The 16,905-nt window shown below is 40.5% G+C and overlaps 1 non-coding gene across 1 annotated transcript; it reads left to right on the forward strand.

Annotated features, from left to right (window-relative positions):
• Positions 1-3,201: 3,201 nt before the first annotated feature.
• Positions 3,202-3,308, forward strand: LOC129075312 (U6 spliceosomal RNA). The gene has a single exon (XR_008529619.1). It is a non-coding gene; the product is annotated as a U6 spliceosomal RNA (small nuclear RNA).
• Positions 3,309-16,905: the final 13,597 nt, after the last annotated feature.

The following is a 16,905-nucleotide window of genomic DNA, read 5'->3' on the forward strand; positions in this document are numbered from 1 at the left end:
TGTATTCTAGCCCCAGGTTTACATCTTTGCTTTTCATGAGACCTGGCGAATCGCTCCTAAGGATCAGTTTCCTCACCAGTAAAATGGGCATGAAAACTTCTACCTTATAGAGCACCGATTTTCAACCAGTGTGCCACAAGAATTTTTAAAACATGCAAGAGTTGAGTATTTATTCAGGCACTGAGCTCTTTTCCCTTAGCTTGCCAAGTTTTTAAAAATGGCAGCACAACAGCCTTCTGGTGTGAATGAATCAAAATTATACCAATTTGTTTTTGTCAGGTTGACAAAAAATACATAGTATTTTTTTTGGCGTGCTACAGAATTTTAGTAATTAGTTTATGTGTGTCATGAGATGAAATGGTTGAAAATCACTGTTATAGGGAAATGTGTCTGATTAAGAGAGTCTATCTGCAGAGCTCTTGGCCCATAGTAATCAATACATAAATGAAAAGGCGGTGTTAGAAAAGGTGCAGTGGCTACCCTGAAGCCTTGGGACAGGAATAAGGGGTAGAGTGTGGAGTAGCCCAAGTTTCTGCTGCTACTAAGAATCTGATTTTGTTACATGTCAATTATATCTCAATAAACCTGGAGGGCAGATTGATTTTTAAGTGAATTCTTTGGTGACCTGAACATATCTACACTATTTTCATTTCTACATGTTCTAAAATAAAGATTGCCTCAACTGCCACTGGCTAGAGGTCCCCAGCATTTTGGAATTCCAAGTTTGGTTAATGTGCAGTGTTATGAGATAATCATTTTTAACTCCATTACAACTGCCAAATTGATCCTGGTGAAATATTTTCAGCAAATCACTCTCCCAGGCTCTCCACAATTCATTCCCAACTTCTGTGACCAATAGTTTACACCATTCCCTTTTATAAGCCTTGTGCACCAGCGACCGACTCCTAAGCCTGCTGGTAATAAACTGACACTTGTGGTCATACCAGGCCCATCCACTCATGATACGCTCTTCCTTCCCATGCCTACTCACCTTTCAAGCTCCTACTCAAATTATTCCTTTTTCACAAACTCTCCTACCACTCTGAGCTCCAGTAGTACTGTAAGTACTTACAGTACAAGGCAATGGAACCACTGAGTCACAGTACTGTGACAAGCTCTAGGGACAGAAAAGTGACATAACAAAAAAGCTCCCTGAAATAAAAATATCTACATCTATAGTGTATAAGTTTAAGTGCTAGAAATAGAGATTGGTACCAAATGCAATGAGAAACAGGTCTGAACACATATTTGTTGAGTAACACTTACCCCTGGTGTGTATGAGTCACCTGAAGAGACTAAGTTAAAAGGGCAGCACCCCTATCTTCCAGACATGGAGTCTCTTCCTCAACTGGACTCTTGGCTTGCCTCATTACTTTCCCCAATGGATTGGTAGCCTGAGTGGTGCTGCACAAGTTACAAAGTCTAGACCTCAAGACACCTTGAAGTTTCCATCTCCACCATTTTAGGACATTACCTCAAGATCATGATGCCCCGAAGAAGCCTGGAATTAGGGAGCCAGCCATTTAAATGCTGTCTCACCTGAGCCCACCCTTTCATCAACTTGTCAGCTGAATGCAAACATATGAGTGAGTAAGGCTAAATCAGCACAACCGCTCAGTCAACCCACAGAATCCTGAGAAATACTAAACCATTGTTTTAAGACACGAAAAAAAAAACACTGAACTTTTTTTGAAGCATATTACATGTGTCTTTATCGCTCATGCAATGAATTAGTAAAATTACATAGCATTTCTTTTTTTACCTCCACCTCTAGGAAATTGAATCCAATTGTACTTTAAAAAACCCTAAGAGGATAGCCTGGAAAAACCTCTCAGCAACAGGAGGAGGAGGTAATATATATGAAATATCACAAAAGCAAAAGCGGGTTTTCTGAGAGAAAAGTAGGTAGGGTTCCTCCAGTAGTAATGATGCCACAAGCTTCCTCAAAGGGACCTGAACAGGTGCCAGGACCTTGGAGGGGAAGGACTAAGTGGTGCGTGCAGGGAGATTGGACCCTTTGTGCCAGGGCTCCCAGCCAGCAGATGTGCTGGAGCCCTGGCATGGAGGCTTGTCAGCTCTGCAATACAATAGATCTTTCAGTGACCAATGCGGGCTGAAAGCTAGAGGGCCCTTCCTGAATGTTTTGTACCATGTAAAACCCTGGGGGAGAGGAGAACACCCCCATAAATGACTGAGACTGAATTTGTCATCGTCATGGTAAGTGGAATTAGGAGCAACTTAAAGTGTTTTTTAATTAATATTTAAATTTCTGTTGTACAATAGAATTTCAAACAGGTAAGTGGAAAGAATAATACAATGAGCTCCTATATAATTCTAATTTAGTTCACCACTTGTTAATACTTTTCCATATTTGATTTCTTTGATATATGTTTATTATTGTTGTTAATAATGTTAAACCATTTCAGAAAAACTTGCAGTCATCATGACCCTTTACCTTGAAATAATTCTATATCTCCTAAGAATAAGAAAATCCTCTTACATAACCCCAGTATGATTTTTTAAGTTCAGGGAATTTAACATTTATACAAAACTATTATCTAACATGCTATCCCTATCATTTTCCAATTATTATAATAATGTTATTTGTGAATTTTGGTGTGTCTGTGTGACCAAGGATTCAGTCCAGAATTACACAATGCATTTATTTATGTGTCCTCTGTCCTTAGTCTTCTTTAATAAGGTACATTTCACCAGCCTTTATTTTTCTTTCATGACATTAACATTTTTGAAAAGTATGGCCTCAAACTGAATTTGATTCAGAACAATATTGTGGCCCATAGGCAGTGATTATTAACTCATATTCACAGTTTATAACACATTAGCCAGAAAGTGTACTTAGAACCCTGTCCTTACCACTCACAAACTTGGCAACATTAGGCAGGTTTCCAAGTGGATACCCAGTTGTTCCAACACCATTTGATGAAAACACAATTCCCCATTGAATTGTTTTTATGTCTTTGTTTAAAAATGATTGACCATGTGAGTCTTTTTCTGAACTTTCTCTTCTGTTCCAGTGATTTGTCTATCCTTATGACAGTTTCACACTTACTAGTATGAAATTGAAGTAAAGCTTGAAGTCAGGTAATGTAAATCCTTCAGCTTTGCTCTTACTTTTCAGAATTGTTTCTGCTATTCTAGACCCTTTGTATTTCCACATAAATTTTAAAATCAGCTTATTGAGTGCTCGCTTTGGCAGCATATATACTAAAATTGAAACTCTACAGAAAAGATTAGCATGGCCCCTGCACAAGGATGACATGCAAATTTGTGAAGTATTTCATATTTTGTGCAGTGCCCTGGTGGGCATCCTTACACCCTTTGATTAGCTCAGAAGAGGCTATATGAGTTAATGCACAAGGAGTGGCCTCAATAGCAAAATTGTGACTTTTCATTGTAAATAGAAAAAGAACACAGCTAGTTAAACCAAGTGATCCAGGTTACATAACCAGAGATAAATCATGTTGATAGCATGTACCCCCTGGTGCGTGATGAGGAGGACACTTCATCTCTATGGCATGCTTCCCCAAAACCCATAATCCCTGTCTACACATGAGAAAAACATTAGGCAAACCCAAACTGAGGGACATTCTACAAAATACCTGACCAGTATCCCTCAAAACAGTCAAACTCATTACAAACAAACAAACAAACAAATGAAACACTGAAAAATTGCCAATTGTCACAAGCCTCCAGTAGACTAAGGAGACACAACTAAATGCAATGTAATATCCTGGATTGGATTCAGATAAAGTAACAATAATGTACCAGTTTGATTTCTTAGTTTTGACAACCGTATGCTAGTATATGTAAGATGTTAACATATGGGAAGCTGAGTAAGAGGTATACAAGAACTCTACTATTGCAATTGCAATTTGCAATTTTTCTGTAAACGTAAAATTATCCCAAAATAAAAGGTTATTTTTTTTTAAATCAGCCTGTTAATTTCTGTAGAATTTACAAGGAATAAATATCTTAACGACCTTAAGTTTTACAGTCCACTAACACTGTGTACTCGTACTGCTACATTTATTTGAATCTTTTTTTAATTCGTAGCTTTCAACATAGAGGTCTTCTACATTTTTTTTTTAATATGTATTTTATTGATTATGCTATTTTCAATTGTCTCTTTTTTTCCTCCCCTTTATTCCCCTCCGCCCTGCACCTCTTCTTCCCCCAGCATTACCTCCTAACCTTAGTTCATGTCCATGGGTCATACATATAAGTTCTTTGGCTTCTCCATTTCCTACACTATTCTTAACCTCCCCCTGTCTATTTTGTATGTACTATTTATGCTGCGTATTCCCCGCACCTTTTCCCCCATTCTTCCCCCTCCCCCTCCCCTCTGATCTCCATTTCTGTGATTCTGTTCCTGCTCTAGTTGTTTCCTTAGTTTGTGTTTGTTTTTGTTTTTAGGTTCAGCTGTTGATAGTTGTGAGTTTGTTGTCATTTTACTGTTCATAGTTTTTGATCTTCTTTTTCTTAGATAAGTCTCTTTAACATTTCATATAATAAAGGCTTGGTGATGATGAATTCCTTCAACTTTACCTTATCTGGGAAGCACTTATCTGCCCTTCCATTCTAAATGATAGCTTTGCTGGATAAAGTAATCTTAGATATAGGTCTTTGTCTTTCATGACTTTCAATACTTCTTTCCAGCCGCCCCCCCCCCACCCCCCCCCCCCCCCCCCCGTCCTTCAAGGTTTCCTTTGAGAAATCAGCTGACAGTCTTATGGGAACTCCTTTGTAGGGAACTGTTTCCTTTTCTCCTGCTGCTTTTAGGATTCTCTCCTTATCTTTAATCTTAGGTAACAATTGTGATGTGCCTTGGTGTGTGCTTCCTTTGGTCCAACTTCTTTGGGACTCTCTGAGCTTCCTGGATCTCCTGGAATTCTAGTTCCTTGGCCAGATTGGGGAAGTTCTCCTTCATTATTTCTTCAAATAAGTTTTCAACTTCTTGCCCTTCCTTTTCTCCTTCTGGCACCCCTATGATTCGGATGTTGGAATGTCTCAAGTTGTCCCAGAGGTTCCGAAGCCTCTCTTCATTTTTTTTGAATTCTTGTTTCTTCATTCTGTTCTGGTTGAAAGTTTATCTCTTCCTTCTGCTCCCAATTGTTGATTTGAGTCCTGGTTTCCTTCCCTTTACGGTTGGTTCCCTGTATATTTTTCTTTATTTCACTTTGTGTAGCCTTCACTTTTCCATCCATTGTGTGACCATACTCAACCAATTCAGTGAGCATCCAGATCACCAGTGTTTTGAACTGTGCATCTGATAGGTTGGCTATCTGTTCATCACTTAGTTCTGTTTTTGGAACTTTGATCTGTTCTTTCATTTGGGCCATATTTCTTTTTCAGAGTGCGCATGTTATGTTGGGAGGGGCAGGGTGGGGCAACCCAGGTCGCTGTGTCGTGACACTGTGTGGGGGGAAGGGTCCAAGAGGGAACAATGTCGTTTGCTCGGCTCTCCGCCGGCTTTCAGTCACTTCCCCTGCTACCCACAAGCAAATTGGGCCCTTTTAGTGCTCAGGTAGGTGGGTTTGTGAATGTTCTAGGATCCTGTGGGTCACTTCATTGGACTCTCCTGTGAGGCTGGGAGTTTCTCCTGGTGTCACAATCCCCAAAGGTTTTAACCTCCAGAGGTTTTGAGACTTTCTTTTCCTGCACTGGAACCCTGGATTGCGTGGCCTGTTTCACTCCCCAGCTGTTCCTCAGATTTAGCAGCATGCAAATGTGGGACTGCCCAGTCCTCCAGCTGCCGCCTTGCCCCAGGGCTCCTCCACCCTGGCTTCCTTTCTCTACCCCTCCTACTGGTCTGGATGAATGTGTCTTCTATAGCTCCTTGGCTGTCAGACTTCCATACAGTCCAATTTTCTGGCTATTTCTGGTTATTTTTTGTTTTTAAATTTGTTGTTGTCCTTCTGTTACCAAACAAAAGGACTCGTGGGTGGGGGGTTTCCCAGATGCTATTACTGAAACAACGACACACTCCTCACCCGGGACCCCTCGGCTGTGGGTCCTTTGCCCACTGCCCTTGGAATTATGGCTCTGAATGGCAGAGTTTGGTGAGAAGGAAAAGGAACTATTTATTCAAAAGTTATACAGGTTTGATTAATGGCTAAATGTCACCCTTAAACCTCAAAATACCTTCAAAACAATCACCAGCACACACACTGTCCAGCCTTCCCCGCTTTGCCCAGTTAGGCCAGTCAGGCCAGTCAGGGTACCGTCCTTCAGAAGAAAAAGAACGGAAGTCCGGGACTCGGCTAGGCAGGCCTCTCGCGGGTCTCAGCACCATCTACCATGTCGCCGCGATCTCCAGCTCTGAATCCATAACCATGTGGCACCTTCTCATGGCCCACTAGCAAGAGTCCTTTCTCCCCTCTTTCTTCCTGTGTGGTCTTCACACTGTTCCCCAGGGTCTGTGTCCCTTTCTCTCTCCTGCAGGCCCCGGTCTCTCCTCTTTCTCTCTCAGTTCCATTCTGTATTAAGTCTTTCAAACCTTCCTGATTAGCTTTGGTGATATGCAAAATAATCCTCTTTGCAAATGAGGAAGGAAGCGCTCCTGCTATTGACATCCAAAACGACTTCTCAATGGCCCTGCTCAAGGCTCCCATCCCCCACGGCGGCCAGCCCAAGGTGGGGAGAATATATTTTTCTTGGACACACCAAAAAATACCCTTGGGGGTGGGGGGGGGCCCTGGCTGGCCTGTTACACTTCTCTTGGTTGTGTGAGGAGGCAAGATGTGTCTACCTACACCTCCATTTTGGCCAGAGATCCTCTTCTACATCTTTTGTTAAATGTATTTCTAAATATTTTATTGTTTTTAATGCTATTATAAATGGAATTATTTCATTTACCAGTTGTTTGCTGCTATAACAGAGAAATATAATTGACTTTGTACATTACTTAATATCCTATGACCTTGCTAAATTCACTTACAGTTCTAGTGGTTGTTTTTAGATTTCTTAAGATAAACTTAAATGTAGCAATCATGTCATCTGCTAATAGAGACAGTTTTATTTCCTCCTTTCCAAAGTGCACTTTTTCCCTTGCCTTATTTCTTTGGCTAGGACATCTAATATAACATTGAATTAAAATGGTGAGATGAGCACCCCTATGTTGTTCCCGATCTTTAAAAACAAAGAAAAGATTTTGTTTATTTATTTTTAGAGAGAGGGGAAGGGAGGGAGAAAAATATGGAGAGAAACATTGATGTGAGAGAGAAACATCGATTGGTTGTCTTTCATACATGCCCCATTGGAGACCAAGCCCGCAGCCCAGGCATGTGCCTTGACTGGGGATGGAATCGGCAGACCCTTTGTTCTGCAGGATGATGCCCAGCCAACTGAGCCACACCAGTCAGGGCCGTTGTTCCCAATCTTAGGAAGAGGAAGAAAGCATTCAGTCTTCATAAGTAAATATTATGCTCTCTGTAGATTTCTCAGTAAATGTACTTTATCAGGTAGAGGACAGGATGTCCCTATATTCTTAATTTCCTGAGCTACTTTTTTTGATTACAAAAGGATATTAAATCCTGTTAAAATTTTTTCTGCATCTATTGAAGTGATCATATGGTTCTTCTTTTTTATTCTGTTAATATGGTGAATTCCTTTGCATGGTTTTCAAACAGTTAACCAACTTGTGCATTCCTGGATAAATCCCACTTGGTTATGATATTGGTATTTTTTATATATTGTTGGACTCAATTTGGTACTACTTCCTAAGTCTCTTTGAATATATATTCATGAGAATAATAATTTGTATTTTTTTCTTCTTTAATATCTTTAATAGTTTTTCTAAGCTCTTTGACAAATATTTACTGAGTAACTATTCCTAAGTACACTGTCAACATGAGTATTAAGCAAAGCTCAGAAAACTGCCTGCCCTAGAGTGTCCTCAGTAAATGCTGGCTATTTTGGAATTATTATTTCTAGGTGCTATTAATGAGACCTAGTTCTGAAGGAAACATACTAAGAGGTAGATGGCACTTACCACCAGAGACATTTTCAACATTAACATTTTACTTCTGCTTTTTACATATTAGAAAATTCTCTCTCTGCTGCTTACCAGGTTTGTGCTCTGAAATTTATCTCAGATAACAGCCAGATCAGTGTGTGAGATGCCACTCGGGGGGAGTTATTATTTACCTTGCCAGTTCATCTTACGGCTTTTGTATAAATAGTAAAATTAGAACAGGAAACGGTCAAGGGAAACACTATGCACACTCCTTGAGGATAGAGAAGAGGATTTTGCAGATATCAAACACACCTCCTGTATTCATTCTCACACTCTTTTTTGGTGGGGGGAGGGTACCCTCTCCCACTCCAGGAATGGAATACAATGAGGTGGACCTCAAATCTTGCCCTGCTTGCCCTTCTCAAAGTATGATGTCCCCTGGCAACCTATTCCCTTCCCCTGCCAGAGAGAAGACAAACTCTTAAAGCTATCACAGCCTGGGCCATCCAGTGTCAGTGAGGCTTCAAGAAGTTGGTGCAAAGTTAGGAACCCATGTCCCCAGGGTACAGCCTCAGGGAGGGTTTGGCTGCAACATCCTAGGGTGATCCAGACATCCCTGGTCTGTTGGGTGGACTCTTCTAGAGCTTCCCTCAGGCCATCATGTTGAGTTTTATTCCAGTGGAACCCAATACCCACCAGCCTAGCCCTGTTGCTAGAAGAGAAAGAAACTATAGCTGTGTAAAAAAGGACACTTTCTACCCTGGGTTGGCTTTCCTGGCTTCAGAACACCCATTTTTCTTCCACTGTTTACATTCACATGTTTCAAAATATATGTGTGTGTATATATGTATGTAGGAGGTCTGTCCAGAAAAAGTCCAAGCATTGTTAATATAACAAGAACAGTTAGCACGATATTGATGTATTCTGGCAGCTAAGGAGAGTGGAATGTACATATGTGAACCATGATGGCTTCACAGTCAGTGGAGGTGATAGTCACTGTTGAGTGACCATGTGTACTATGTGGCCATTGCATTTTAAATGACTGATCAAGTAGAGTAACAAATTTGCATCATATTTTGCATTAAGCTTGAAAATTCCTCCATGGAAACTATTCGGATGATTCAGAAGGCTGCAGCTATGGACAGCTGGTGATTGGCAGCTTTATCACAACAACATGCCTGCTCATGCATCACGTCTCGTGCAGTTTCTTGGTGAAATATCAAATCACTCAGGTGACTCAGCCCCAGTACAGCCCAGATTTGGTGCCCCGTGACTTCTGGCTTTTCCCAAAACTAAAAATCACCTTTGAAAAGGAGAAGATTTCAGATTGTCTGTGAGATTCAGCAAAATATGACAGGGCAGCTGATGGTGATTGGGAGAACTGCGTGAGGTCCCAAGGTGCCTATTTTGAAGGGGACTGAGGCATCATTGTCCTATGTACAATGTTTCTTGTATCTTCTTCAATAAATATCTCTATTTTTCATTGTACATGGCTGGATACTTCCTGGACAGGCTTCATATATATTCATTCCCACCAAATTACCCACCACATAACTTTTATTTTCTTATTTATCCTCTCTACACCCCTCCCTTTTAATACAAAGTATAGCTTATTGTACACACACTTTGTGGATGCTACTTTATTTACTTAACAGTTTCTCAAGATCACCCCATATCAGTTTAGTGAGAGGTTCTTCATTCTTTTTTACAGCCACATGGTATTTCATTTTTAGTTATACCAGAGTTTATTTTATATAATAATATATATTTGGATCACCCCCAGTCTTTTGTTATTATCCTCAATGCTTCAATGAATGTACATTTGTCATTTTGCTTATATGCAATTTTATCTGTAGGATATACTCCCAGAAGTGGGAATAGCTGGACCAGAGAGAGTGTGCCTATAATAGTGGTAGGTATTAGCAAATTGCCCTTCATACTGGTGCATTGATTTACACACCCACCTACAATGTGGGAAAATGCCTGCTCTCATAAAGCCTTACCAGCAGTGTGTGATCAATAGACAGAGCAATGAAACAAAACAGAAAGTCTTAAAATATACAATCAAGAATAGGAGATGTGATAAAAATGGTATCTCAAATCAGTGAGAAAAAGGGGGACTTTTATAGTTGAAACAAAGTCACAATAACTAAAGCTCTGCCAGAAATTTTTTGTTCTGGAAAGAAATAGTTTGGCTACATAGCCATATACCAAAAGGAACCCCTGCTTGATCAAAGATTTAAACATAAGAACTGAAAAATATAGAGAGTATTATTCTATCTATTCAAAGTTCAAAACAGATAAAATAAATATGGTAACAAAAACAGGTGTGACAAAAGCTGAACTCTATCAAAACTTAAAACTTTTGTGTTGCAAACAATACCAAAGACTGAAATGACAATTCACAGAATGGGAGAAAATATTTCCAAATCGTATATGAGCATACCTTAGAGATAGTGCAGGTTCGGATCCAGACCTCTGCAGTAAAGCTGAGTACTGAAACACACAGAGTTGTAATCTTTTTGCTGGTGGAGGGTCTTGCCTTTGACTTGTATAGGAGTATAACACCTGTGAAGCACAATAAAGCAAAGCACAAAAAAAGGTGGTATGCCTGTATCTGAGTCCAAAACGTATAAAGAACCCTTACAACAATAAAAAGACGACCCAATTTAAAAATGCACGAGGGATTTAAGTAGATATTTTGCCAAAGAAGCTATACAAATGGCCAATAAGCTTATGAAAAGGTTCTCAACATCATTAGCTGTCAGGAAAATGCAACTCAAAACCATAGTGAGATTCTGCTTCATACCCACTAGGATGGCCACAATAAAAAAGCCAGATAATAACAAGTGTTGGTGAGTATTCAGAGAAACTGGTACACTTGGGTCTTGCTAGTGTGAATGTAAAACAGAATATCCACTGTGCAAAACATTCTGGCAGTTCCTCCCAAAGTTAATCACAGCGTTACCATATGACTCGGCAATCACACCGCTAGGTATATGCCCAAGAGAAATGATAACGTGTCTATACAAATACTTGGTCACCAGTGTTCATAGCAGTACTATTCGTAATAGCCAAAAAGTAGAAACAACTCAAATGTCCCTCAACTGATGAATGAATAAATTGTGGTGTGTTCTTACAATGAAATACTATTCTGCAGTAAAAATAACATGCTAAAACTTGGGTGTACTTGGAAAACATCATGCTCAGTGAAAGAAGCCTGCCATGGCAGACCACGCACTGTATGATTTCATCTATGTGAAATTTCCAGAAGAGGCATATCTGTAGAGAGTAGATTTAGTGGTTGCACAGGACTTGATAGCTTTGGGGGGAATGCGTATGGAGGTTCCTTGGAGGGGAGAGTAAAATATTCTAAAATTAGGTTGCAATGATGGTTGTGCAACCCTATGACTATACTAAAGATACTGAATTGTACACTTTCAATAGGTGAATTGTATGTTATGTGAGTTATATTTCAACAAAGCTGTTGAAGAAAAAACAATGTTAGAAGTCTGGATTAGTGGTTAGGGGAGGAGTGTGCAGAGCAGGAAAAAGAGGAATTAAGAAATAGAAAAGGCTACCATACATCCCAGTTGTGGGACCAAGAAAAGAATGAACGCAAAGAGACATTAAAATGTTGAAGTTCTTTAGAGTGAAAGGAGTTGTTTTTTGTTTGTTTGTTTTTGATAAAGATAATCTAGGATAGAGATTGGATAATGTCTCTGTTTTTACTACAATCTACTGGGCAAAAGGCTACTTTAAAAATGTGAAAGAAGACAGTCAGAGAAAGAGAAATACCATATGATTTCACTTGTCAGTATATGTGGAATCTAATGAACAAAATAAACTATCAGAGACTCACAGATACAGGGAATAGACTGACAGCTATCAGAGGGGAAGGGTGTTGGGGGGTTAGGTGAAAAAGGTAAAAGGATTAAGCAAAAAAAAAAAAAAGTATTACAGAATTGTACTCCTGAAACCTATATAATTTTTATTAACCAATGTCACCCCCAATAAATTCAATTAAAAAAAACTCCTAACAGACCACAGTATGGTGATTTCTAGGGGCAAAGGGGGTTGGGGAGGTGGGAGAAGGTAAAGGGGGTTAAATGGTGATAGAAGGAAACTTGACTTGGGGTGGTAAACACACAACACAATGTACAGATGATGTATTATAGAATTATAACCTGAAACCTATATAATTTTATTGACCAATGTCACATTTAAAAAATAAATAAAAGGGAAAAAGTCATAATTTTTTCTATAAACACAATTTCCTTTAGGCAGAATATGCAATTGTCTTTGTTCAATGTCCTTTGTCTAGTCTGTTGAGGATGCATAGCTAGGTACAGACAGTGCCTTTGTGATTAGATTAACTTCTAATGCATTTTTAAAATAAGCTTTAGGAGGTATAATTTACTTGCACTAATGCACTTTTTATTAACCATTACTTAAGTAGATCCTTTCTCAGGGGTGTGGCTGGAAGAGTAAACAATGGCTATGGATTAAGCAATAAATTAATTCATTAAGATAAGGGATAGTAGAGGGGACAATTTTTAAATTTAATTTTTTAAATCTTTAATATGTTGACATCATTCAGAACTAAAAAAATAAATAAAGTAATTAAACAGCTCAACAAAAATTTCTTGCCAACCTTTTCCACTCACGGTCCTTTTCCTCTCTCTCACCTATCCCAAATAATCACTCAATAATACTTTGTGTATCTTTCTTACTTTTGTCTATGCAAATAGAAGTAAATATAAATATTTATGCTTAGGCCGTGACTCAGTGGATTGAGTGCCAGCCTGCAAACCAAAGGGTTGGTGGTTTGATTCCCAGTCAGGGCACAGGCCTGGGTTGCAGGCCAGATCCCCAGTTGAGAGCACGTGAGAGGCGACCACACACTGATGTTTCCCTCCCTCTCTGCCTCCTTTCCCCTCTCTAAAAATAAATAGTTAAAATCTTTTAAAAAAATGTACGCTTAGTTTTATTCACTTTTAACATAAAAGGTAGCAAACAATGCACAATTCTTTGTCTTGGCTTTTTAACTTAATATCATCTTAGAAATGTTTAGATAGCGAGACGTAGAGAGCCTCCTCGTTTATTTTTATAGCTGCAACTATAGTTTTTTATAGTTTAGTATTCAGTTGTATGAACATATCGTAATTTCACTAGTCTCAACCTTTTGGAATTACGAACAATGCTATCATTAATAACTTTCATCTTATATCACACATGTGAACAAGAAGAAATGGGATTTCTAGGTCGAAAGCAGAGGCATTTTAGTGTTAGCAACTGCACCGATTTATATTCTGACTAGTGATGTGCGCGAGTGCCTGTTTCCTCATAGGCCAACAAATAAAGTGTTTTATCAAAGTTTTTGAATTATATCAATCTGAAAGTTTCAAAAATTATGTCACACTATAGTCTTGATTTGCATTTCTCTTCTTATATGTGAATTTGAACATTGATTTCTATAGTTAAGAATAATAAAGGAACTATCAACCTTCTATCTAGATCAGCTCCTGAAAAATAACCCCAATAGCCAAGAATTTCTTTTGAGCTGAGAGGCCTTTATTTCTATATGCCAAGCATGAGCCTACCTTAAGGATAGTCTCTCGGCCTGGAATGGTATCCCACCCCAACTTTACATTCAGATTGTATCGTTCTCATCTCGCATTAAATGTCACTCCCTTGGTGAGACCTAAGTGGGCCACCTCATCCTATGCAGCTACCCAGTGTCTCTGACACATCATTCTGTTTTCTTTATCTCCGTAGAACTAACAGCTACCAGATTTTTTTCTGGCTTATGTGTTGATTGACCTGCATGCACACTATTGTATCCCCAGCATCTGACGTGGCGTTTGGCACACAGTAGGTATTTAATAACTATCTACTGAATAGTTATTAAATAAATTCCTGACTTTGGGAATAAGATAAAAGGGGTGAAGTTTCTAAACATTTTCTACACAGGGTTTTTTTGAAACTGGAGTGTGGGAAAGGAATGTGGTCTTTTCCTTGGGCTGAGAATGACTACAGGCAGCCCCGAATACTGAAACTTTATTCTTAAAGCATTTTAACTTCGTGCTAACTTTGAGCAGTGGACGTGAGACCCACCCTCGGTTAAGTTCAGGTTAGGTTTGGGACCCTGGGATATTTTCTTTCATCCATAATCACTGGATCAAGGCCTCTAAATCAAATAGTTAAGACACAAAACACAAACAAGGTCATAATTTGTTTCTTCCTGCCCTCTGTTTTTCTTGGCAAGGAAAAACTCAAGCTTTTCCTGACTGGGGATGGGTAATGATGGGGGGGGGGGGGTTGGGAGGGGGGTGATTCATTAAAAGTGGCCTAAGTAGCCGGCCTTTTATTTCTTCTCATTCTTTCCCCTTATTGTCCCAGCTTATGTAAGGAAGCACATTGAATAAAATGAATCTCCTGCCAATAAAGAACCTTCCCTTGACTCTTTGTTCACTTGCAGCTATATGTTCCTAGAATCAAAGCCTTGGAGCTGGAAGGCCAGTGTGGCCCAGGGTGATGTGATGGGCATTTCTGATAGAGACAGAAGGCCAACAACCCTGGCTTATGGAAGCCCTTTTTTTTACCCCTTTTTCTTAACAAAGCTGTCTGTTTTGTTAGGAAGCTGTTCCTGGGCTCCCTGGGGGAGCTGAGTGGCTGTGGGTAAATGTAAGAACCTCAGCTCCCCATATCTAAAATGGGTGTCGTAATACCAGAACTTTCCTCTTAAATATAGGACATTAATGTCAACTATTCTTAAGGCCTGGACAGAGAAAAGGAAGTGGTAACAATAAAAAAATATTCAATTTACTAGTACACATGGATCACAATATTAAGAGAAACAGCAGAATATACTATTTTCATCTTTTACACTATACTCTGCTACTTTATTTGAAATATTTTAATATCTTTAAAGAAAGAAATAATAAAATTAAATAATAAAATGCATAGAAAAAGGGTGCACAGTAATAGGCCAAAACACGGATGGCCACCTCAGGGTGAGGGCTTAGAGTTGGTTTTCATTTTCATCTTTATACTTTTGTGTACTTTGCAGTTCTTTTCACAGATAATGTATTCGTTTTACAATTAAAAAGAAACAATAATAAGATGGTATTTTATTTAAGTAGGTGTATGTGCCCCAACCTCCTGTACCTTTCTGTGGAAGTGGAACAATTTATTTTCCAGGAGGTGGGCGGAGGAGGACACGAGCGGGATGGAGAGGCGGGGTGCAGATGTGGCTCCGATCCGGGTCAGGGCTGCGGAAAACTACCAGCGGCGCCGCGCCCTCAGCGCCCTCCGCGTGGCTCTGGCCAAGGCCACTGTTACATCAGCCCGCCGGTGCTTGCTTTCGTTCCCCCTTCCGCAGGAGACAATGCCAGTGCCTCTCACCTGCTGTTCTGAATCTCGCCTCCTTGCTTTTGGTCATTTTTGTTCCCTCCCTTGGTGCCTCCTGCTGGTGCACTCCACCATCTTGGTGGAGTCCCAAGGTGACCGGGTCCTCCCACAGGGGACCCCCCCCGCAGGAAGGGGAGAGTGAGGGGATAAATCTGTGGGTCCTATGTTCTAAGTTGGTGGTTTCTGTTGACTTTTGAGAAGGGGCTCAATAAATAGCACGCCTCCTCAGGCTCTGAATCAGTTGTGGGTCTGGGTAGTCGGAAGAGGGGCTGTAGAATGTGGCTGAGAGTGTGAGCCCAATAGTCTTCTTTATACCTGAGTTAAACGGACTTTCCCACCAGTCCCAGCAGCAGTGGACCCGGGGCCAGGGTGGCCTCCCCGTGCGGACGGGGAGAACTTGCACTCCCTCCCAGGTCTTGATCCTAAGAAACGGGAAAGAGGAAGACACTGGGCAACTCATGCCCAGTTTCTCCTAATGCTCTCCCTTCCCTAAGCGCCAAAGATGAAAGGCACCGAGAGGAGGCTGGAGGCTTAACGTTAATTGACGACCCGCTATAGGAAGGAAGGAAGTGGAGTGGGGAGAAAGCACTTTCCTCTCCAAAAGTTCTTACTACTTCTTGGATTACAGAACAGTGTAAGAATATAAAGAAAGCTATAAACGACCGCCTCAGAAAAGTGCCCATCAGTGCTGTACTTCAGCATTGATGGTTTGTATCTGCCTGCCTTTCCCTTTCTTTTGGTCTCAGTACCTCCATCTTCCTCGGAGGAACTGTTCCTGTGACGGTGTGAAGCCAGTGGGGCCGCCAATCAATATGCTCCGCCTCCCTTTGGTTGCAGGTGGCTAGGTGATCCTTTCTGTCCAATCAGAGAAGCTCATTTCCCTGGGCCCCATCGGTTCAGAAATAGGATGTAAATTTAAGGCAGCCGATCAGGGAAAGAGAACTAAGCGGTAAGACTGCTTCTTTACTTGAAGAACACGAAACCAGAGGAAAGTAAAGCTGGCAGCTCTCCACAGCTGTTTTGTCTGCCAAGTGGAAATAGTCTAAAGAGTGGTGCCCAGCAAAGCAGAAAGATGCCCTGGGGATACTGTTGAACCCTTGAATATAGTCATAATGAAATCTAGACTTGTTACGGGAACCACTAAATTTGCCTTTTTTCCCCTCCAGCTTGTGTGAGGTAGGTTTCTGTCCCTTGCAACCTATATGCGCACACAGGCACTGGCCTCCACTTGCAGGGGCGCTCAGACTATGAAACCCAAACCTCCACTGGATGTTCAGGGACCCTTCTGTTCGTGGTACCCATTACAAATTTGAAAACTGACCAAGTATTCTAAAAGATTCAGATCAAACTGGCCCCTGCATCTGGGGCAGTAAGACTCGCTTCTTCATGCGGAGCGCCATCCCTGCTTGCCAGCAAGTTGGAAACCATTCTGAAAGCACAGGCTGGAGGGCACGTAACTTGAGAGGAAAGAAGGAACATGGGCGTGTTAAAATGCAGGAAATGCTAGGAGAGAGTAG

This window comes from Pteronotus mesoamericanus, unplaced genomic scaffold (assembly GCF_021234165.1).
Source record: "Pteronotus mesoamericanus isolate MK-2021 breed Mesoamerican mustached bat unplaced genomic scaffold, CSHL_Meso_final contig_52, whole genome shotgun sequence".
Classification (NCBI taxonomy): Eukaryota; Metazoa; Chordata; class Mammalia; order Chiroptera; family Mormoopidae; genus Pteronotus; species Pteronotus mesoamericanus.